At 44.6% G+C, this 25,154-nt stretch overlaps 1 long non-coding RNA gene across 1 annotated transcript; it reads left to right on the top strand.

Moving 5' to 3' along the window:
- Nucleotides 1-466: 466 nt before the first annotated feature.
- On the top strand, nt 467-22,978 carry LOC121002309. Its single transcript, XR_005779280.1, has 3 exons — nt 467-513; nt 7,223-7,300; nt 22,895-22,978. It is a non-coding gene; the product is annotated as an uncharacterized LOC121002309 (long non-coding RNA).
- The last annotated feature ends 2,176 nt before the right edge of the window (nt 22,979-25,154 follow it).

Below are 25,154 nucleotides of genomic sequence, written 5' to 3' on the forward strand. Positions count from 1 at the left end.
GTAGTGCAGAATTGTAAAAAGTGGCCTGGTCATTAAGGGTGTTTAAGCTAGGGGAGCTGAGGTGGTTAATAGGGTAGGTGGTGTGTCCATGTGCTGAAACATCTCAATTGGCTGTCCTGTCCCACCTGATGGATATGTTATGGGTCAAAGTTCTGCACAATGCAAAATAATATGGTGCCAGCGGACATCGCCATATGTTAGCCTGTTCGGCGAACCCCGAACGAGCAAAGTTCGCCGCAAAATGACCGTCGGGCGGATCTCAAGGCCATCTCTACTCTCCATATGTCAACCTGTGGTGCATGTTTCCTGGGTCTAGTTTTATCTATTGCTCACTAACTAGCTCCATTGTGAATAAAATCAGCATTTTCGAATAACTTAATAGAAATGTTCTTCATTCTGATTTTTCAGACATTTGGTGAAAGAGACCCTATCCGAAAGGTTCAAAAGATTAATCAAGCATTACTAACATTTGTAATCCTGGGATTTACCATTTGTATAGGGCATGTCATCATGGTAAGACATATTTAAATATTAATGATTTATTATATATGATTTTGATGTAATAAAGGACACCACAATATGCATTAATAAACATACATACAGTATATGCGTTATGCAAAGGAAATCCATAGACTTCTGCAGTATGTGTGTTTTAATTTGCTTGATACAAGGGGCGGACTGGCAACTTATAGTGGCCCTGGAAAAAAAAAAAAAGTAGTCGGGTCCAAATTGATGGAAAGCAGGGACAACACACGTATACAGGGCCAGCAATATCATATTGTGGCACATTATACCACCCCAATAGAGCCAAATACCACAGTCCATAACAAAATACTGCCAGCAACACAAAGTACGTCCCCGTGCGGCGGGCGGTGATCGGAACAGAGTGCCTGCTGAAATCATTCAGCAGGCACTCTGTGGTAATGCCGAGGGGGGTCCTGTGACCTGTCAATTCAGACGTGCGGTTTGCAGCGCTTTTGGAAGTTTCTGATCCCCGCGGTCACAAAGTCATAAACTTCAAAATTACCTAACTTTTCATTTTTAACCCCACCCACAGCGCTCATTGGGAGAGGTGCGTGCAGTGGGGGAGAGGCACGATCATCTGCCCGCCCCCTCTCTCAGAATGGCCGAGCGGTTAGCAGAGTGTCAGCACATTGCTGACACTCTGCTTGAAACGGCTGACATCCGTGTTCACATATGTCAGCCGTTTAACCCCTTCCATGCCGCGGTCCACAGGAACCGATGTATGGAAGGGGTTAACAGGAAGGGAGGTCCCTCTCCCATCGGGGGCTGCTGTGCCGTTGTAGCCCCCGATTCTTGACGGGATCACAGAGGGAGGGGGCCCCCCTTCCTCCCCATCACCCGCTGCTCTGTTGTGGCAGCGGGTGATGGTTACCATGGCCACCGGACACCTTCACAGGCTTCTGGCTTGCCATGCTAAAGGCAGAAGTCTGATCAGACTAAGTGTAAAGTGAAAATACAGTACAGTATATAGTGTACTATATTGTATTATACAGACATCAGACCCACTGGATTTTCAGGAACCAGTACTGTATTGTATTATACAGACATCAGATCCACTGGATCTTCAAGAAGCAAGTGGGTCTGGGTCAAAAAAATAAAAAAACACATTTATCACTGATAAAAATTAATTAAAAATAAAATGCACTTCACATATTAGGTATCGCCGCGTCTGTAATACCCTGCTCTATAAAATATCACATGAACTAACCCCTCAGGTGAATACCCCAAAAAATAAAAACTGTGTGAAAAAAGCCATTTTTTGTCACCTTTCATCACAAAAAGTGTAATAGCAAGCGATCAAAAAGTCATACGCACCCCAAAATAGTGCCAATAAAACCGTCATCTCATCCCACAAAAATCATACCCTACCCAAGATAATCACCCAAAAACTGAAAAAACTATGGCTCTCAGACAATGGAGACACTAAAACATGATTTTTTTTGTTTCAAAAATGAAATCATTGTCTAAAACTTACATAAATAAAAAAAAGCAGACATATTAGGTATTACTGCGTCCATAATAACCTGCTCTATAAAAATATTTCCTGACCTAACCCCTCAGGTGAATACTGTAAAAAAAAAAGTGTCAAAAAGCCATTTTTTATCACCTTACAACACAAAAAGTGTAATAGCAAACGATCAAAAAGTCATACGCACCCCAAAATAGTTCCAATCAAACTGTCATCTCATCACAAAAAAATGAGCCCCTAAACAAGACAGTCGCCCAAAAAATAAATAAAACTATGGCTTTCAGAATCTGCAGACACTAAAGAATCTTTTTTTTTTTTTAATGCCTTGTTATGTAAAACTGAAACAAACAACCAAAATAAGTAGTCATATTTAGTATTGTTGCATTCGTGACAACCTGCTCTATAAAAATATCCCATGATCTAACCTGTCAGATGAATGTTGTAAATAACAAAAAATAAAAAAACTGCCAAAACAGCTATTTCTTGTTACCTTGCCTCACAAAAAGTGTAATATAGAGCAACCAAAAAATCATATGTACCCTAAAATAGTACCAACAAAACTGCCATCCTATCCCGTAGTTTCCAAAATGGGGTCACTTTTTTGGAGTTTCTACTCTAGGGGTACATCAGCGAGGCTTCAAATGGTACATGGTGTCAAAAAACCAGTCCAGCAAAATTTGCCTTCCAAAACCCGTATGGCATTCCTTTCCTTCTGCGCCCTGTCGTGTGCCCGTAAAGCAGTTTACGACCATATATGGGGTGTTTCTGTAAACTACAGAACCAGGGCCATAAAAATTTAGTTTTGTTTGGCTGTTAACCCTTGCTTTGTAACTGGAAAAAATGTATTCAAATGGAAAATCTGGCAAAAAAGTGAAATTTTTTAATTTTATCTCTATTTTCCATTAATTCTTGTGGAACACCTAAATAGTTAACAAAGTTTGTAAAATCAGTTTTGTATACCTTGAGGGTGTAGTTTCTAAAATGGGGTCACTTTTTTTGGCGTTCCGACTCTAGGGGTGCATCAAGGCGGCTTAAAATGGGACATGGTGTCAAAAAAACATTCCAGCAAAATCTGCCTTCCAAAAACTGTATGGCATTCCTTTCATTCTACGTCCTGCCGTGTGCCTGTACAGCAGTTTACGATCACATATGGGGTGTTTCTGTAAACTACAGAATCAGGGCCATAAATATTGAGTTTTGTTTGGCTGTTAACCCTTGCTTTGTAATTGGAAAAAATGGATTCAAATGGAAAATCTGCTAAAAAAGTAAAATTTGGAAATTTTATCTCTATTTTCCATTAATTCTTGTGGAACACCTAAAGGGTTAACAAAGTTTGTAAAATAAGTTTTGAATACCTTGAGGTGTGTAGTAAACTTCTAAGCCTTCTAACATCCCCAAAAAATAAAATGGCATTCACAAAATGATCCAAACATGAAGACATATGGGGAATGTAAATTAATAACTATTTTTGGAGGTATTACTATGTATTATAGAAGTAGAGAAATAGAAATTTGGAAATAACAAATTTTTCCTAATTTTTGGTAAATTTGGATTTTTTTTATAAATAAAAATTTCGTTTTTGACTCCATTTTACCAGTGTCATGAAGTACAATATGTGACGAAAAAACTATCTCAGAATGGCATGGATAAGTTAAAGCGTTTTAAAGTTATTCACACATAAAATGACACTGGTCAGATTTGCAAAAAATTGACTGGTCCTTAAGGTGAAAGTGATCCCGATCCTAAGGGGTTAAAAGTCTGAATTCACAAAAGTGTTGTCATTGCTGGCGTTATAGTCCATCACTGGAGCAGAAAACTACAAATTCCGGATCCTCTGATTGACACACAGTGGGCCCCATTGACTTACGGTATTATGGGATGGGTTGAGTTTCAGCATGATGCCTGCCATTTTGACAAGAAGAATAGCGCAGCATGCTGATCTGTTCCTGAACACTGATGGTCAGTTGGCAGTGTTCACCAGCGAACACATGCGGGCTGCCATCTTTAGTAAGGTAGACTCACCCGTCCGGCGATGCACAGGTAAGCCCTTACCTGTGCCTGTGCCGGGAGCCGGTTTGAAATCAAATGCAGTCACTGGGAGCAGGCAGTTCCGAGAACAGCCCGATGAAGGCCCTCAGCGGCTGTTCTCAGAACTGCCTGCTCCCGGTGACTGCATTTGATTTCAGACCGGCTCCCGGCACAGGCACAGGTAATGGCTTACCTGTGCATCGCCGGACGGGTGATTCTACCTTACTAAAGATGGCAGCCCGCATGTGTTCGCTTTCGAACACTGCCAACTGACCATCACTGTTCCTGAAAAGTCTTTGCAGCATTAAAGCTTGCATTAATTTCTTACTATATGAAATCATTTTAAGCAACAATTAACTTAAAAATGAAAGAGAGAAAAATACAAATAGAAACAAATCACTTGTCTTTTTGTCAGTCTTTGGTACCATATGATTCTGACACAAAATGGGGGTGATATATCAAGACTGGTGCATCCGTCCGCCAGTCTTGATCTTCCTGCACTGCCATGAGTTGAAACTTCCTAATAAACTAGGCACATCTCTGCCCTACCGAGCCACAGAAACTGAAGTCTATGCCAGCTACAGTCTGACATAGACTTTAGCTAAAGTAGATGTGGCGGGCGTTGCGAAGCCACGCTCATTTTTTTCACCACATTGGAAAAGTGTCTAGAAGCCTAAAAAGTCGCAAATTATGGCGCACATATGGTGTGCACCAACTATGACTTTTGTACACCACATTAGTGCTTTAATTAGCTTAGTAAATATCCCTTATTGTCCTTTAGAGCTGTCCTCTGACAGCTTACATAAATGGGTTCTCCGGGAATTAAGAAAATTAAAATACTTTAATATTACTTCATGATAAATATATTCCGAAATACCTTTCATTAGTTATACTGGCTCATTTTGTCTAGGGAGCAATTAGGAGAAACAAAATGGCCACCATCCTATTAGCACACACAAAACCTGTCTTAATCACACAGGAGGACAAGTTACTTCACAACACTGAGATAAAGAGCTGCCTCATTCTCCTCTCTGCTCTGCTTGTCAGGGATTATGATCCTGAATACAGTTTAAAGGGTTTCTATCACTTCGTATGACATAATTAGCTGTCAGACACTAGCGATCTGCTAGTATCTGCTCTGGCCAACCATCCTACTATAATCACTTGTGGGGCAGCGGTTTTGCTAAAAAACTAACTTTTATAAATATGCTAATGAGCCTCTAGGTGCTATGTGGGCGTCATTAGCACCTAGAGGCTCCGTCTACCTTCATACACAGCGGCCGCCCAGCGCGTCCCTCCAGCCCGCCCATGTCCTCCTCCGTGTGACGCAGCAGACGAATTCTCGCGCATGCGCCGTGCGCGGCTGTATTCGGCGCATTTGAGATGTCTGAGCTCGGAGCGGTCAGACATTCAATGCGCATGCGCGGCTGTATTCGGCGCATGCGCATTGAATGTCTGACCGCTCCGAGCTCAGACATCTCAAATGCGCCGAATACAGCCGCGCACGGCGCATGCGTGAGAATTCGTCTGCTGCGTCACACGGAGGAGGACATGGGCGGGCTGGAGGGACACGCTGGGCGGCCGCTGTGTATGAAGGTAGACGGAGCCTCTAGGTGCTAATGACGCCCACATAGCACCTAGAGGCTCATTAGCATATTTATAAAAGTTAGTTTTTTAGCAAAACCGCTGCCCCACAAGTGATTATAGTAGGATGGTTGGCCAGAGCAGACACTAGCAGATCGCTAGTGTCTGACAGCTAATTATGTCATACGAAGTGATAGAAACCCTTTAATAAGCTCATAAGCTGAATCTCTGTAGGAATGGAGTTCATGAGCAGATGTGGCTAACGAGCAGCAGCACTTGTATGCACTCTCCATTACCATAGTCTGTCCTGTCCATCCTATCTGTATTTCATGTCTCTTCATAAACTCCATTCCTACAGAGATTCAGATTAAAATCTTATCAGCTGTATTCAGGACCATAATCCCTGACAAGTAGAGCAGAGAGGAGGATGAAGCAGCTCTTCACCTCAGTGTTGTGAAGTAACTTGTGCTCCTGTGTGATTAGGACAGGTTTTGTGTGCACTAATAGGACAGCGGCCATTTTGTTTCTCCTAATCATTGCTAGACAAAACAAACCATTATAACTAATGAAAGGTATTTGGGAATATATTTATAATAAAGTAATATTTACATATTTTCATTTTCTTAATCCCTGGAGAACCCCTTTAAGTTGTGCTTGCACGTCCTCCATGGACCGTATAGAGAAAACACAGCATAAACACTACATGTGAATGGGACTTAAAGGATATCTGACAGCAGGGTCAATGCTAATAAACCAACCATAATGTCTGGTAGGGCTAATCCCACTAATTAAACACAAGCCTTTCTTTCCCCGGTCTGTTGCTGCATTTAGGAGATGTGTTTTTAAAATAAATCAGCAAATTAGAGCTTAAATACAGTACACCAAGGGTTGGCACTAGCAACTCTGTCTGCCATAACAATTCTTCTTCCCTTGACACTCCTCTTCCACGTAATCCACAGGGTTAGGCATTCAATAGAGACGAAAGTATCCAGGGAAGCAGAGAGGAGAAGCTAGGGTGCACATAAACCCTAATTTGCATAACGTTTACTTCTCCTGAACACAGGAGCAAGTTGGGGGAAGAAAGGTATGTTGTTATTCAGAAGGGGCCGTACCAGGCAATATGGATGGCTTAATAACATTGATGCTGCTAACAGATGCCCTTTAAATGAAGATGCCTCCTGTCCAGTTTAAATTTAGGAGAGTAAGCTAAAATAAACCCAGAGGAATTAGAATGTGACTGAATATGCAAACCGATGGAAAAGAACACTTCACCAAAAATAAATTATTATTTATTTTCTGCTCAAATACAGTCCAATACAGGAGACAAAAAAATATTAGTACAAGGAGTAGATTTTTAGGTACTCGCTTATCAGACATCAGCATTAACAATTTGTTTAATGAAAAATGACATGTTATATTTTGAGCAGTTTTTTTCAATTACTGGAAATGTTTTGTATATTTACCGTAAATCAATTTTTGCTGTACTGTAATTTCTCCCAATACACAGAACTCCACAGAATTATTTCAAGATCATATAATTTCACCTCGGAAAACAATCATCTCTGGATAAACTGTGGCAGGACAGTGCTAGACTTTCTCATTTATTGTATTTTTCAGGGTTTCATGTTTGGAAAGTCGGGGGAAAATCTAACAATGAGGCTGAAATCCTTGTCATTTAAAGCATTGCTCCGACAGGTAAAGCAGTTAACAGCTGTTTGTATTATTCTTCTTGTTACTATAGAATATTTTGCTTGCATTTTTTGTCACCCAGGCTCAGTTCATTTAGCTGTTTTTGTTATCCTGTAAGAGTTTACAGTATTTTTCATCATGGCAAGAATAGTGCAGTCAGAAGTACTATTCTTGCTGTCAAAAGAATCAGAACCCTGCCAATAATGAAGCTCATTCTAAGCCTGAACTCACACTTCAGTTATTTGGTTGGTTATTTCCATCAGCTATTGTAAGCCAAAACTAGTACTGAAGGCTAAACAGAGATAACTTATAATGTAAAGATATTCATCTGTTTCTGTGTTTTTGACCCACACCTGGTTTTGGCTCCCAATAACTGATAGAAATAACTGACCAAATAACTGAAGTGTGAACTTAGCCTACGTCAGTAGGGTTCCTTAAGATTTATTGGTGTCCATTTGCTCCATTGTAAACAGAAGCTATGTTTATTGTGTGAACTGAACTTTACTTGGTCATTGATTATCTTTGTAATGGGGTTGTCTGGTAAACTAAATAGAGCAGTGTTATGTTGTCTTTTTAGAAAACTCCTACCCATCAGATGTTATTTGGCTTTGACCCTTGCTGCTTGCAATGGTTACCTGAACAGAAAAATGCAGTATTCTATGGTTTGCAGCAAGATGTCCATGTGGTCTCCCCTCCTGCAATTTGACAGGAGCAGGCTGTGGAACCCAAAAGACAGAAGCCTTCTTCTGCCTTCTTTCCTCAGTATGTTGTGCTGTGCAGTGAATACAATGCCAATAAGAGAAAGAATGAAAGAAAACATTTAAAAAACCTTCACCAACTGAAACTATTCCCATAATTGCCTGTTCACACCAATATATACATATTATACACTCATTGACGAAGAAAAATAACATAAAACATGTCTCAGGCAGATATGTTAATGTTTACAGGTGTGGTCTGATTAGACACTTGGTCTTGCGAGAAGAGGGCACAAAAAAAGTTCTTTCCCTGCTACCCTATGAACAGGTTCTCAGAGCCTACTTTAGGGTAGCATACCTCTTGGTGAGAGACTTTTGTCTGCTAAGGAATCCTCTATGATGCACCCAAAGATATTTTTCTCAGTTGACAGACTCTGAGGGGGGAATTAATCGACTGAGAGAGGTTCTTCATTTCAACAAATTGCCTGTCATGTAGGTCATTACGACCTAGCTGCTGTGGTCTATGGTCTTTGCCATAGACACCAGTGGTGAGCAGGAAGAGAGAAGGGAGACTGTGCATGCGCACTGTGTGCACCATCTCCTCATACAGCTGATCGGCGCAGGTGTCAGGTGTCGGACCCCCTCCGATCTGATATTGATGACCTACACGGAGGCTCAATAATAAAAGCCTGGACAACCCCTTTAACTTCCTCTACATAATAAATGCTATTTTCTGAAGTTAGACAATCCCTTTAATACATGACAATATCCTGCTAACCTTAAAAGCAACTGATTGACATTGCATGTTGTTATTTAATCTATGATCTACAAGTACACCCAATTTCTTCTCTACAAATGACATATGATGCACATATATTATTATTATCCAGATACATAACTTTACATTTATTCACATGGAATATGTGTTCAAGTTAGGCCTCCTGCACACGAACGTATTTTTTTGCGGTCCGCAAAAACGGGTCCCGTTTTTCCGTGATCCGTGACCGTTTTTTCGTCCGTGGGTCTTCCTTGATTTTTGGAGGATCCACGGACATGAAAAAAAAGTCGTTTTGGTGTCCGCCTGGCCGTGCGGAGCCAAACGGATCCGTCCTGATTTACAATGCAAGTCAATGGGGACGGATCCGTTTGACGTTGACACAATATGGTGCCATTTCAAACGGATCCGTCCCCATTGACTTTCAATGTAAAGTCTGGAGTCCCTTTTATACCATCGGATTGGAGTTTTCTCCAATCCGATGGTATATTTTAACGCCTCTATGTTAAAATATACTGTTGGATATGAGTTAGATCGTGAAACCTCATTTCCGACAGTATATTCTAACACAGAGGCGTTCCCATGGTGATTAGACTAGTTAGAATATACTACAAACTGTGTACATGACTGCCCCCTGCTGCCTAGCAGCATCCGATCTCTTACAGGGTGCTGTGATCAGCACAATTAACCCCCCTCCCTCCCCCCTCCCCAGTTTAAATATCATTGGTGGCCAGTGCGCCCCCCCCCCCTTCCTCCCTCTATTGTAATAATTCCTGGGTGGCACAGTGTGCGCACCCCCGCCCCCCCCCCCTTCCTCCCTCTATTGTAATCGTTGGTGGCACAGTGTGCGCCCCCCATTGGCCCCCCCTCCCTCTATAGCATTAACAACATTGGTGGCCAGTGTGCGGCCTCCCATCTACCCCCCCCCCCGATCATTGGTGGCAGCGGGTTACTAGCAATAGTACAATAGTAAAAGATTCATACTTACCTGGGAGCTGCGATGTCTGCTTCCGGCCGGGAGCTCCTCCTACTGGTAAGTGACAGTTCATTTAGCAATGACACTTACCAGTAGGTGGAGCTCCCGGCCGGACACGAACATCGCAGCAGCCGGTAAGTATGAATCTTCTACTATTGTACTATTGCTAAGTAACCATGGCAACCAGGACTGTAGTAGCGTCCTGGTTGCTATGATTACCGATCGGAGCCCCAGCGATTAAACTGGGACTCCGCTGCCACCAATGATGGGGGGGGGGGAGATGGGAGGCCGCACACTGGCCACCAATGTTGTTAATGCTATAGAGGGAGGGGGGGCCGATGGGGGGCGCACACTGTGCCACCAACGAATTATTACAATAGAGGGAGGGAGGGGGGGCCGATGGGGGGCGCACACTGTGCCACCAACGAATTATTACAATAGAGGGAGGGAGGGGGGGGGCGCACACTGTGCCACCAACGAATTATTACAATAGAGGGAGGGGGGGCCGCATTGGCCACCAACCTATTATTACAATAGAGGGGGGGGCCGCACTGGCCACCAATGATATTCAAACTGGGGAGGGGGGGGAGGGTCTGCCCCCTGCTGCCTGGCAGCCCTGATCTCTTACAGGGGGCCGTGATCAGCACAATTAACCCCTTCAGGTGCCGCACCTGAAGGGGTTAATTGTGCTGATCACGGCCCCCTGTAAGAGATCGGGTGCTGCCAGGCAGCAGGGGGCAGTCTTGTACACAGTTTGTAGTGTATTCTAACTAGAAGCGTCCCCATCACCATGGGAACGCTTCTGTGTTAGAATATACTGTCGGTTCTGAGTTTTCACGAAGTGAAAACTCAGCTTTGAAAAAGCTTTTATACAGACGGATCTTCGGATCCATCTGTATAAAAACTAACCTACGGCCACGGATCACGGACACGGATGCCAATCTTGTGTGCATCCGTGTTCTTTCACGGACCCATTGACTTGAATGGGTCCGTGAACCGTTGGCCGTGAAAAAAATTGGACAGGTCATATTTTTTTCACGGCCAGGAAACACGGATCACGGATGCGGCTGCAAAACGGTGCATTTTCCGATTTTTCCACGGACCCATTGAAAGTCAATGGGTCCGCGAAAAAAAACGGAAAACGGCACAACGGCCACGGGTGCACACAACGGTCGTGTGCAGGAGGCCTTAGCCTGTAGTTTTCGAACGTCTTCGTTAAGCTGTACAGTACTACATAGCATAGTGTCATCTGGAAAAATAGAAATGGTGCTATTATTCTCATAAATCAGGTTGGTCTGACAACTTCTGTTTCTTCTTAGTAAACCCATGCTGGTTATCACTTATGATACCATTAACAGTCACATACTCCTGTATCTAGTCCCTTAACCCCTTAGGGACGCATGATGTACCGGTACGGCATGTTTCCCGAGTCCTTAAGGACCCATGACGTACTGTTACAGCATGAGTTTAAACCGCGATTGCGGGGGTTAATCGGAACAGGATGCCTGTCACAACGCCAGGGGGGAGTCATGTGACCCCCCCGTATCGGCGATCACCGCAAACCGCAGGTCAATTCAGACCTGCGGTTTGCAGCAGTTTCTGATCCCCGCGGGCCCTGACTGCGGGGATCAGAAACGTTAAAATGCCCAAAATTAAGATTTTTTTCACCCACCCTGCACCCCTGAATGATTTTATGCCGGCGGGTGGTGCAGGGGGGGGGGGTTGCAGGCGGTGCGGGCGGTAGGCAGGGCCGTATGGACCGCTGTATGGAAAAGGTTAACAGCGCAGGGAGCTCCCTCCCTCTCCCATCCGTGGGCTGCTGTGCCTTTGCAGCCCCCAGACAGAATGATGTCACAGAGGGAGAGAGCCCCCCTCCTTCCCCTTCCCCGTCTGCTCAGTTGTGGCAGACCGGGAAGGTTCCCTTGGCAACAGGACGCCTTCTCAGGCATCCTGCTGTCCATGGTGCTGAACAGATCTGTGCTAAAGGCATAGATCTGTTCAGACAAAGTATAAGTAAAATACAGTACAATACACTATATATTGAACTGTACTGTAATATACAGACATCAGACCCACTGGATCTTCAAGAACCAAGTGGGTCTGGGTAAAAAAAAAGTGAAAAAAAAGTGAAAAAAGTAAAGATAAAAAAAAAAAACATTTATCACTGAATAAAAATTTAAAAAATAAAATACACTACACATATTAGGTATCGCCGCGCTCGTATCGACCTGATCTATAAAACGGTCATGTTACTTTCCCCGCACGGTGAACGCCATAAAAATAAAAAAATTAAAACTATGAGAAAATTGAAATTTTGCCAACCTTCCCAAAAAAGGTAATAAAAGTGATCAAAAAAAGTCGCATGTACGCCAAAATAGTACCAATCAAACCGTCATCTCATCCCGCAAAAATCATACCCTACCCAAGATAATCTCCCAAAAACTGAAAAAACTATGGCTCTTAGACTATGGAAACACTAAAACATGATTTTTATTGCTTTCAAAAATAAAATCATTGTGTAAAACTTACATAAATAAAAAAAAGTATACATATTAGGTATCGACCGGCTCTATAAAAAAATATCACATGAACTAACCCCTCAGGTGATCACCGTAAAAAAATTAAAATAAAAACGGTGTAAAAAAAGCTAATTTTTGTCATCTTACGTAACAAAAAGTGTAATAGCAAGCGATCAAAAAGTCATATGCACCCCAAAATAGTGCCAATCAAACTGTCATCTCATCCCCCAAAAAATGAGACCCTACCTAAGATAATCACCAAAAAACTGAAAAAACTATGGCTCTCAGACTATGGAGACACTAAAACATGATTTTTTTTGTTTCATAAATGAAATCATTGTGTAAAACTTACATGAATAAAAAAAAATTGTATACATATTAGGTATCGCCGCGTCCGTGACAACCTGCTCTATAAAAATACCACATGATCTAACCTGTCAAATGAATGTTGTAAATAACAAAAAAAAAAAAAAACGGTGCTAAAAAAGCTATTTCTTGTTACCTTGCCTCACAAAAAGTGTAATATAGAGCAACCAAAAATCATATGTACCCTAAACTAGTACCAACAAAATCTGCCAAAAAAGTGAAATTTTGAAATTGTATCTCTATTTTCCATTAAATCTTGTGCAACACGTAAAGGGTTAACAACGTTTGTAAAATCAGTTTTGAATACATTGAGGGGTGTAGTTTCTTAGATGGGGTCACTTTTATGGAGTTTCTACTCTAGGGGTGCATCAGGGGGGCTTCAAATGGGACATGGTGTCAAAAAAAACAGTCCAGCAAAATCTGCCTTCCAAAAACCATACGGCGCACCTTTCCCTCTACGCCCTACTGTGTGCCCGTACATTAGTTTACGGCCACATATGGGGTGTTTCTGCAAACTACAGAATCGGGGCAATAAATATAGCATTTTGTTTGGCTGTTAACCCTTGCTTTGTTACTGGAAAAAATTGATTAAAATTGAAAATTTGCCAAAAAATCGAAAATCTGAAATTTTATCACCATTTGCCATTAACTCTTGTGGAACACCTAAAGGGTTAACAATGTTTGTAAAAATCAGTTTTGAATACCTTGAGGGGTGTAGTTTCTATAATGGGGTCATTTTTGGGTGGTTTCTATTATGTAAGCCTCACAAAGTGACTTCAGTCCTGAACTGGTCCCTAAAAAGTGGGTTTTTGAAAATTTCTGAAAAATTTCAAGATTTGCTTCTAAACTTCTAAGCCTTGTAACATCTCCCAAAAATAAAATATCATTCCCAAATTTATCCAAACATGAAGTAGACATATGGGGAATGTGAAGTAATAACTATTTTTGTAGGTATTACTATGTATTATAGAAGTAGAGAAATTGAAACTTGGAAATTTGCTATTTGTTACTTCTTTTTTGGTAAATTTGCTATTTTTTTTATAAATAAAAATGATTTTTTTTTTTTACTTCATTTTACCAGTGTCATGAAGTACAATATGTGACGAAAAAACTATCTCAGAATGGCCTGGATAAGTCAAAGCGTTTTAAAGTTATCAGCACTTAAAGTGACACTGGTCAGATTTGCAATAAATGTGAAATACAGCTGAGTCCTTAAAGGGTTTCTATCACTTCGTTTCACCTATTTAGCTTTCAGACACTAGCGATCCGCTAGTGTCTGCTTTATCTAACCATCCTAATATAAGAGCTTATTGTCCTGCCGTTTAGCTAAAAAAATAACTTATATAGATATGCAAATGAGCCTCTAGGTGCTATGGGGGCGTCATTAGCACCTAGAGGCTCCGTCTACCTTAACAAACTGCCGCCGCCCAGCGCGTCCCTCCAGCCCGCCCATCTCCAGCTGAAGCGATCCTCTCCGTGCGCGTCTCTGTTCTGCGCATGCGCAGTGAATGTCTGATCGCTTCCCTGCTCAGACATCTCCACTGCGCCTGTTTCTCGGAGCACTATGACGTCATCGGCGCAGGCGCAGTGGAGATGTCTGAGCAGGGAAGCGATCAGATATTCACTGCGCATGCGCCGAATACGAGGAGCATCGCATTCCGGAGGAGATGGGCGGGCTGGAGGGACGCGCTGGGCGGCGGCAGTTTGTTAAGGTAGACGGAGCCTCTAGGTGCTAATCACGCCCCCATAGCACCTAGAGGCTCATTTGCATATCTATATAAGTTATTTTTTTAGCTAAACGGCAGGACAATAAGCTCTTATATTAGGATGGTTAGATAAAGCAGACACTAGCTGATCGCTAGTGTCTGAAAGCTAAATAGGTGAAACGAAGTGATAGAAACCCTTTAAGGGGTAAAGAATCCTTAAAACATTTTTCCCCAAACAAAATTCAAGCTTACTAATTTATCCTCAGTATTCTGTGACAGTAGCTGCTCCCAGTCTATGTCCCAAAATACTGTCCTCAACCCAGGGAAATTGGCCTTTTTAAAATTCTGTGTTTTTGCTCTCCTAACCAGAGTTTGCTTTTTACAGTTCAGGGGAAATATAATTATATTGTGGTCACTATTACCTAGTGTTTCACAAACAGTAACATTTCCAAGAAGCTCTGCATTGTTAGAATTTACTACATCCAACAGAGCATTGGCCCTAGTGTGTTCTTCTACAAACTGGCCCATAAAGTGGTCCTGCAGAAATTTGGAGAATTTTCTCCCCTTTGCAGTTGAGGCAGAACCATCACCCCAGTCAATATCTTGGAAGTTAAAATCTCCCATTATGACAAATGCCCATCCTGTGCAGTCCGCTGTATTTGGTTCAACAGCTGAACTTCTATTTCCTCTGTGATGTTAGGGTGTCTATAGATTACAACAAGTATTATTTTTTCCAAGTTTATTTCTCTTTGTAATTCCACTCATAAGGCTTCAACAACCTCAACCACAATTGCCTCTTTCACACTTACCTTCATAACACTCCTCACATACAGTTACACACCACAGCCTTTTCTATTAGCCCTGTCTTTGACGAGTGTAAAACCACATATATTATCAGCCCAGTCGTGAGAAGAGTCCAGCCATGTCTTAGACACACCAACTACATATACAGTCCTGATCAAAAGTTTAAGACCACTTGTAAAAAGGCAAAAAATCATATTTTACATTGTTGGATCTTAACAAGGTTCCAAGTAGAGAGTCAATATGCAACAAGAAGAAATGAGAGTGAGACAAAACATTTTTTGAGCATTCAATTAATTGAAAATATTGATTAAACTGAAACAGGCTGTTTTTCAGCTGATCCAAATTTTAGGACCACATGCCTTTAAAAGGCCAAATCTGTGCAAAGATGTGGATTCATTGTCATTTTCTGTCAGGTAGTCACACGTTGTGATGGCAAAGGCAAAAAAACTCTCCCTTTTTTAACGTGGTCGGGTTGTTGAACTGCATAAGCAGGGTCTCTCACACCGCGCCATCGCTGCTGAGGTGGGACGCAGTAAGACAGTCATTTGAAATTTCTTAAATGATCCTGAGGGTTATGAAACAAAAAAGTCAAGTGGAAGACCCAAATTTTTTTTATCAGCACTGAGCCGGAGGATCCAATTGGCTGTCCGTCAAGACACTGGACGATCCTCGACCCAAATTAAGGCCCTTACTGGTGCTGACTGCAGCCCCATAACCATCAGACGGCATCTGAGACTGAAGGGCTTCAAAAACAAAAAACGTCTTCAAAGACTGATTCTCTGCTGAGTCGCTGACATGAAGCCAGATTCTATGTTATGGGACCTCTCTCCTCTGTCTGGGTGCCGGGGCCTAAAAATATCTGACAGTGGCCTGTTCCAGTGGTGGGTAACATGAAGCCTGATTCTCTGCTATGACATGAAGACTGATTCTCTGCTGACATGAAGCCTGAATCTCTGTTATGGGACCTCTCTCCTCTGTCTGGGTGCCGGGGCCTTAAAATATCTGACAGTGGCCTGTTCCAGTGGTGGGTGACATGAAGCCTGATTCTCTGCTATGACATGAAGACTGATTCTCTGCTGACATGAAGCCTGAATCTCTGTTATGGGACCTCTCTCCTCTGTCTGGGTGCCGGGGCCTAAAAATATCTGACAGTGGCCTGTTCCAGTGGTGGGCGACATGAAGCCTGATTCTCTGCTATGACATGAAGACTGATTCTCTGCTGAGTCGCTGACATGAAGCCAGATTCTATGTTATGGGACCTCTCTCCTCTGTCTGGGTGCCGGGGCCTAAATTATATAACAATGGACTGTTCCAATGTTGGGTGACGTGAAGCATGATTCTCTGCGATGACATGAAGACTGATTCTCTGCTGACATGAAGCCAGATTCTATGTTATGGGACCTCTCTCCTCTGTCTGGGTGCCGGGGCCTAAAAATATCTGACAGTGGCCTGTTCCAGTGGTGGGCGACATGAAGCCTGATTCTCTGCTATGACATGAAGACTGATTTTCTGCTGAGTCACTGACATGAAGCCAGATTCTCTACTATGGGACCTCTCTCCTCTGTCTGGGTGCCGGGGCCTAAATATCTGGCAATGGACTGTTCCAGTTTTGGGTGACGTGAAGCCTGATTCTCTGCTATGACATGAAGACTGATTCTCTGCTGACATGAAGCCTGATTCTCTGCTATGGGACCTCTCTCCAATTGATATTGGTTAATTTTTATTTATTTTATTTTTATTTTTATTCATTTCCCTATCCACATTTGTTTGCAGGGGATTTAACTACATTTTGCTGCCTTTTGCAGCCCTCTAGCCCTTTCCTGGGCTGTTTTGCAGCCTTTTTAGTGCCGAAAAGTTCGGGTCCCCATTGACTTCAATGGGGTTAGGGTTCGGGACGAAGTTCGGGTCGGGTTCGGATCCCGAACCCGAACATTTCCGGGAAGTTCGGCCGAACTTCTCGAACCCGAACATCCAGGTGTTCCCTCAACTCTGCTGTAGTGTAGTGTAGTGACAGCTGAATTGTCACCATTCGGCAGAGGGATGACTTCTGGCTCTCCACCTTGTTGGACCCTTGCTACCAGTCCAAAATGGGGGCATTTCTTACACCCGCTGAGAGGGAGGACAAACTGAACTACTATAGAGACATCCTATGTAGTCAGTTGGCTGCTGCCTATCTGCGCCATCATCTTTCCTCTCGCAGGTCTAATCAGGGGGGACCTCTGCACTCACGTTCCACTGCCATATCTTCTGGGGAGGGGTGGGGTGGCAGGAGCAGTACCAGCTCCATCAGCAGCAACTTGAGTTTAGAGTCGCTGATGAGCAGCTTTCTTCACCCACCTAGTGAAGAAACTACTCACCAGCAGCGGCAGCTAGACCTGGAGCAGGACCTCAACCAGCAGGTGGTGGAATACTTGGACAGTACCCTGCCACCCCACATTGAAATCCGCTAGAATACTGGGCAGCCAAACTGAATTTGTGGCAGCAACTAGCAGAGTTTGCCCTGGAAAAGCTGTCCTGCCTGGCCAGTAGTGTGTCATCACAGCGGGTGTTTAGTGCGGCAGGGGTCATAATTACCCCAAGAAGAACTTGTCTGTCCACCCAAAATGTGGAGAGACTGACCTCTGTCAAGATGAATCAGGCGTTAATCAGCCAGGATTTCCACCCACCAATGCCTGATGCATCAGACTAGATCATCCATGGTGCCACACCAATACTTTGACAAAAGAGACCGGTTTCTTCTGGCTACCTGCCTCAGCTACTATTCTGATGCTGCCACCCACCTGATGCCACACATCTGATGCCAAGTGTTCCTTCTTTCACCCACATATTCAGCTGGTACTCATATTGCCACCCACCTTCTCGCTCTGTCACCGGGTCACTCTGTGGTCTCCTGATGCTGCTATCACCTCCACACTATGTCACCTTGCCACTCTGTGGTCTCCTGATGCTGCTGCCACCTCCATACTGTCATTGCGCCACTCTGTGGCCTCCCCCTGATGATGATGCTCCCGCCACCTCCACACTTTGTCATTGATCCACTCTGTGGCCTCCTAATGCTGCCACCACCTCCACACTCTGTAATTGTGCCGCTCTGTGGCCTCCTGGTGCAGCTGCCAACTCCACTCTGTCATTGGGCCACTATGTGGTCTCCTCTTGCTGCTTCTACCTCACCACTATGTCATAGGGACACTCTGTGGACTTCTCATGCTGTTCCCACCCTTCCCACTTCAGGACTGGGCCACTATTTTGCCTTTCGACCTGGCTGACATCATCATTTATTTGACCCTTCTAATGATCTGTCAGAAGGAAGGAAAAATGAGATGCACAACGGATCCTGTCTGTGTTACAGCTGTTAAGTTCATACTTGAGTTATTTGGTCAGTTTTGGCCCCGTGATAAGTGAAGTGTGCAGTGATTGTAAGAGCGACGCCTGTCATTTGCATGTCATCAGGGGCGGATTAAGTGCATGATAGGCCCGGGGCTGTCTACCAAACTTGCCCCCCCCCTCCTCCTCCATTTTATTTATTTATTTATTTTTTTGTATGAAGAGGCTGCGGTGCTTCATGGGCGCCACAGTCTCTTCTTAGGCCATATGACATCTTCAGACTAAAAAAAAATACCCCAAATTGGGTCCTAAACTGAAAAATTTGGTCACCAAATTTAAAATACATATAATTGTAATAAAAAAGACATGGAGGAGAATACAGCACCACATACCTCTTACATCCAGGGACATCTCCTGTCATGTAGACTCTTTCCTCTTCTCCTCCATTTGACCCAGACCACCATGGCAAATTCTTTCAGCCACATCTCGTCTCTACAGTTTGTAACACAGACACATTATATTTCTCAATTTTTCTATCAACCTCCTCATCCTGGTGTCCCCAAAGCGTCATCCTGCCACCCCCAATACTGTGCCCGTTGTGCTTCCCAATGCCCCAGGAACTATACTGCTGAAAAAATAGTGACCCTAATAGACATAATTGGGGTAATTTATCAAACTGGTGTAAAGTAGAACTGGATTTCCAAAAGAGCTGTCAAATATGAAAGGTGGAATCTGATTGGCTGCTATGGGCAACTAAGCCAGTTCTACTTTACACCAGTTTGATAAATTACCCCAAATGTTCCTATAGTGTCCACAGCAGCTATAATGTCCCTTAGAGTGCCCCCAGTAATAATAACACCCTCTATTGTGCTCCAGGCAATAATCCCTGTATAGTGTCCCCAGAAATAATAGAATTGCCCCTACAGTGCCTCCCCAATAGCAACGCCCCCATATAGTAATCCCCCCATAGTAATTTGCCCCCACACAGTAATTTCCCCCAAACTGCCCCCATATAGTAGTTTGCCCCCACATAGTAATTTCCACCACACTTCCCCCACATAGTAATTTCCACCACACTTCCCCCACATAGTAATTTCCACCACACTTCCCCCACATAGTAATTTGCCCCCACATATAAATTACCCCACACTGTCCCCACATGGCAATTTCCCCCACACTGTCCCCACATGGCAATTTCCCCCACACTGCCCCCACATAGTAATTTTCCCCCACACTGCCCCATATAGTAATTTGTCCCCACACTGCCCCCACATAGTAATTTTCCCCCACACTGCCCCATATAGTAATTTGCCCCCACACTGCCCCATATAGTAATTTGTCCCCACACTGCCCCCACATAGTAATTTGCCCCCACACTGCCCCATATAGTAATTTGTCCCCACATAGCAATTTCCCCACACACAATAGTTTCTCCCACACTGCCCCCATATAGAAATTTGCCCCCACACCGCCCCCACATAGCAATTTGCCCCCACACTGCCCTCACATAGCAATTTGCCCCCACACTTCCCTCACATAGCAATTTGCCCCCACACCGCCCCCACATAGCAATTTGCCCCCACACTGCCCCCACATAGCAATTTGCCCCCACACCTCCCCCACATAGCAATTTGCCCCCACACCTCCCCCACATAGCAATTTGCCCCCACATAGCAATTTTCCCCCACACTGCCCTCACATAGCAATTTTCCCCCACACTGCCCTCACATAGCAATTTGCCCCCACATAGCAATTTGCCCCCACACCGCCCCCACATAGCAATTTGCCCCCACACAGCCCCCACATAGCAATTTGCCCCCACACTGCCCCCACATAGCAATTTGTCCCCACACTGCCCCCACATAGCAATTTGCCCCCACACTGCCCCCACATAGCAATTTGCCCCCACACTGCCCCCACATAGCAATTTGCCCCCACACTGCCCCCACATAGCAATTTTCCCCCACACAGCCCCCACATAGCAATTTGCCCCCACACAGCCCCCACATAGCAATTTGCCCCCACACAGCCCCCACATAGCAATTTGCCCCCACACAGCCCCCACATAGCAATTTGCCCCCACACTGCCCCCACATAGCAATTTGCCCCACACAGCCCCCACATTGCAATTTGCCCCCACACTGCCCCCACATAGTAATTAGCCCCCACACTGCCCTCACATTGCAATTTGCCCCCACATAGTATTCCCTCCCATATTAATTTGACCCCATACAGCCCCCACATCCCCCCAATGTACTCGATTTAACTTCCCTAATATGTCCTCCTGTGTGCCCACCCCCCCCAAAGTAGGCACATGAAATAAAAAAATAAATAAATGAACAAAAAAATGAAAAGATAAATACTCACCTACTGTATGTCAAGGGCCAGGCGCTTGCTCGCAGAGTCAGGTGCGTCACAGTGCTGTGTCCCGGCACAGGCGCGCAATGACGTCATCGCGCACGCCTGCGCCGGGATTTCTCTACCGCATAGGCCTCGGGCCATCAAGGCCTGAAGCCTATGGCGGTGATCGCGGACGGGACAGGGAGCTATGCGCTCCAGTGCCCCGCAGCAGTATGTGGGTGTTCGGGTCAGCGTTGGCAATTTCCCCCACACTGTCCCCACATGGCAATTTCCCCCACACTGCCCCCACATAGTAATTTGCCCCCACACTGCCCCATATAGTAATTTGTCCCCACACTGCCCCCACATAGTAATTTTCCCCCACACTGCCCCATATAGTAATTTGCCCCCACACTGCCCCATATAGTAATTTGTCCCCACACTGCCCCCACATAGTAATTTGCCCCCACACTGCCCCATATAGTAATTTGTCCCCACATAGCAATTTCCCCACACACAATAGTTTCTCCCACACTGCCCCCATATAGAAATTTGCCCCCACACCGCCCCCACATAGCAATTTGCCCCCACACTGCCCTCACATAGCAATTTGCCCCCACACTTCCCTCACATAGCAATTTGCCCCCACACCGCCCCCACATAGCAATTTGCCCCCACACTGCCCCCACATAGCAATTTGCCCCCACACCTCCCCCACATAGCAATTTGCCCCCACACCTCCCCCACATAGCAATTTGCCCCCACATAGCAATTTTCCCCCACACTGCCCTCACATAGCAATTTTCCCCCACACTGCCCTCACATAGCAATTTGCCCCCACATAGCAATTTGCCCCCACACCGCCCCCACATAGCAATTTGCCCCCACACAGCCCCCACATAGCAATTTGCCCCCACACTGCCCCCACATAGCAATTTGTCCCCACACTGCCCCCACATAGCAATTTGCCCCCACACTGCCCCCACATAGCAATTTGCCCCCACACTGCCCCCACATAGCAATTTGCCCCCACACTGCCCCCACATAGCAATTTGCCCCCACACTGCCCCCACATAGCAATTTTCCCCCACACAGCCCCCACATAGCAATTTGCCCCCACACAGCCCCCACATAGCAATTTGCCCCCACACAGCCCCCACATAGCAATTTGCCCCCACACTGCCCCCACATAGCAATTTGCCCCCACACAGCCCCCACATTGCAATTTGCCCCCACACTGCCCCCACATAGTAATTAGCCCCCACACTGCCCTCACATTGCAATTTGCCCCCACATAGTATTCCCTCCCATATTAATTTGACCCCATACAGCCCCCACATCCCCCCAATGTACTCGATTTAACTTCCCTAATATGTCCTCCTGTGTGCCCACCCCCCCCAAAGTAGGCACATGAAATAAAAAAATAAATAAATGAACAAAAAAATGAAAAGATAAATACTCACCTACTGTATGTCAAGGGCCAGGCGCTTGCTCGCAGAGTCAGGTGCGTCACAGTGCTGTGTCCCGGCACAGGCGCGCAATGACGTCATCGCGCACGCCTGCGCCGGGATTTCTCTACCGCATAGGCCTCGGGCCATCAAGGCCTGAAGCCTATGGCGGTGATCGCGGACGGGACAGGGAGCTATGCGCTCCAGTGCCCCGCAGCAGTATGTGGGTGTTCGGGTCAGCGTTGGGCCCCCCAGCGGTGCTGGGCCCGGGGCTGCCGACCCAAACGTCCCTATTGTAATCCGCCACTGCATGTCATACTGACTCACAGTATTATTTCACTACCACAGCAGACTCCCTATGCGTGTTACTGCAAGACACAGTGTTCTACACCATTATAAAGGCTCTCTTCAGCCAGGAAATAGCCTTTTTTTATCCGATTCGCCGCAAATAAATTCGAATTGAACATTTTTTTTTTAAAGTCTGCTCATTTCTAGTGGCAGCCCTACTCCAGGCTGAATCTAAAAACACCAAATTTCACTTACTTTCACTCTGCTGATACAGAGCTCAGCTCCTGCAATCTTCAGAAATTCTCAGGAAATAATTATCTAAATAAAATAATGTTATTTTCTATCCCTACTAATAGGACATGGCCTATTTTGATGACAAACAAAATGCTGTGGGTGCCCTTCTTGCAAGACTTACAATAGATACTTCTCAAATTAAAGGGGTGAGTATAAGTTTATTTAAGCTAAAATGACATATTTGCATTATACATTTTAATCTCCCTTCTTGAGCTTTTCAAAAGTTAGAAGTACAGTATTTTTGTTTGTCACTCCATGTATTTCAGAAAAAAATAAAAAAAACTTAGACCAGCATCTCCTAAAAATATGACATAAAAACTGAATTACTGCTATATTTCCTAAGCTTTTAATCATGCACATATGTTTCTGCCTCATCCACTCTGCCTCTTCACATACTGTATATCTTCCCATAGTGTGGGCTTCAGGACTTCACATAAAGTCAAACCCTTTTCTCCTATTTTAGTGATCCTTTCTAAACAAACGGTAACCTTGTTAGCTAACCAGCCATAGCTAAACTACAGCCATGTCTCAGTAAAGCTATGTTCACATCTCTTCTAAAGGTAAGAGGAACATACTACTGGAGCTACTGGCAGTTTCTGCTGCTGGCATATGATTTAGGTGCCTGCCCAAACAAGCATATTACCCGAAGAATGTGCGTTTTGTTTGTTCATCAGGTAGTCGGCGGTAACTTTAAATCGCCAGATAATCATTAACTAGCGCTCGATAGCGATTATCTGATGGATTCTCAACCTGTGTAAAGGGGCCCCAAGACAGGATCCACCATTCACAATAAGTGATTGTCATAGCTTATCAACTCCAACCTGATCTCTGCACAGGTCACAGGGCATGTCTAGAAAACTGTCCTATAGAAGTTCAAGAGGTTCTCTCTTGTCCATTATGTCTATACAGGGGAGCACCCAGGAATTTTGTCTAGAAGGGGTCTGAAAGGCAACAAATGTGCCAATTCTTTTGCCCACCCATTTTTCAAAGCCCCCTTCATATTTAAAAATGTGGGGTGCGTAGCGTGCTGCACCGATTCTTTTGCCTAGACATTTGTAAAAGTCCTGTATAGGTGTTTAAAAAGGCGGCGCACAGCGCGCCCTGCGCAAGATATTTAGCCCTGCCCATTATTAAAAGCCCCTCCTACATATAATAGGCCACTCCCAACAAACACTGTACAGCTGAAATTCTATAGGCCTGTCTCACACATCATACGGAGAGAGGAGGGCCTGTCCTGGCTGCACTGCCTGCTTCACATTATGCAATAAACAGCAGGCTACAGCCATGAAGCTCCTCCGCTCTCCTCCCTCCCAAGATTCTGCTCAAGGCCTGTGGTTCCCCCCACCATCTGCACCCGCCCGTGGCCTGCTGCCCCCCTTGGCCATCCTCTCCCAGCTCTGAATCCTCCTTCTGTAAATGGCAGAGGGAGGAGCCGGACCATCTCCTCTCCTACATAGAGCCACATACCTCTTACATCCAGTGATGTCACCTTTGTTGTAGACGTTCTTTCATCATATTCTCCATATAGACCAGACCGCCATGATGATTTTTGAATCATTTCCCGTCTCTGCAGAAGTTGAGAACAGACATTAGTTCCCCACATTTCCATCATCTTCACATCTTCTGAACACCCTTTCCTGCCACCCCCAATACTATACTGCAGAAACAGTCCCCCTGGAAATACTACTACCACACAGCTAGTGCCCCCTTCAACAATTATTGGCACACAGTGCCCTAATAAATAACTGCACCCAGACACTAATAGTATAAAGATAATGTTTCCCAAAAATAATTGTGCTAAGCTGATATTGTGCCAGGGTACCCCCTAAAGTAACAGTCCTCCCCAAAATCCTACCAATAGAAATAATTATCTGCCAGAGCACACTTAGTAGTAATAATGCCCCTATAGTGCCCATACTAGTAATCATGTTCCTCATTGCCCCCAGGAGTAAGTAAAGCTCCCTATAATACCCCCTAGTAGTAATAATTCTCCTTATAATATGACAGTACATGAAATACCCCCGCTTAGTGCCCACAGTTGAGCTAATGTCCCCATAATGTATGCCAGTATAAATACCCCTATATAGTGCCCCAGTAAATGCCCTCATAGTGCTCCTCTCCCCCCTTCCCCATAGTGTCCACCATAATATGGCAGTAAAAAAATGCCCCTTCTTAGTGCCCCCAGCAGATGCCCCTATAGTGCTCCTCTTCCCCATAATGTGCCAGTAAAAAATGCACCTTCTTAGTGCCACCAGATGCCCCAATAGTGCTTCACTTCCCCATAGTGCCCCCACATAATGCCCCATAGTGCTGCTCTCCCCT

Source organism: Bufo bufo, chromosome 5 (genome assembly GCF_905171765.1).
Source record: "Bufo bufo chromosome 5, aBufBuf1.1, whole genome shotgun sequence".
Classification (NCBI taxonomy): domain Eukaryota; kingdom Metazoa; phylum Chordata; class Amphibia; order Anura; family Bufonidae; genus Bufo; species Bufo bufo.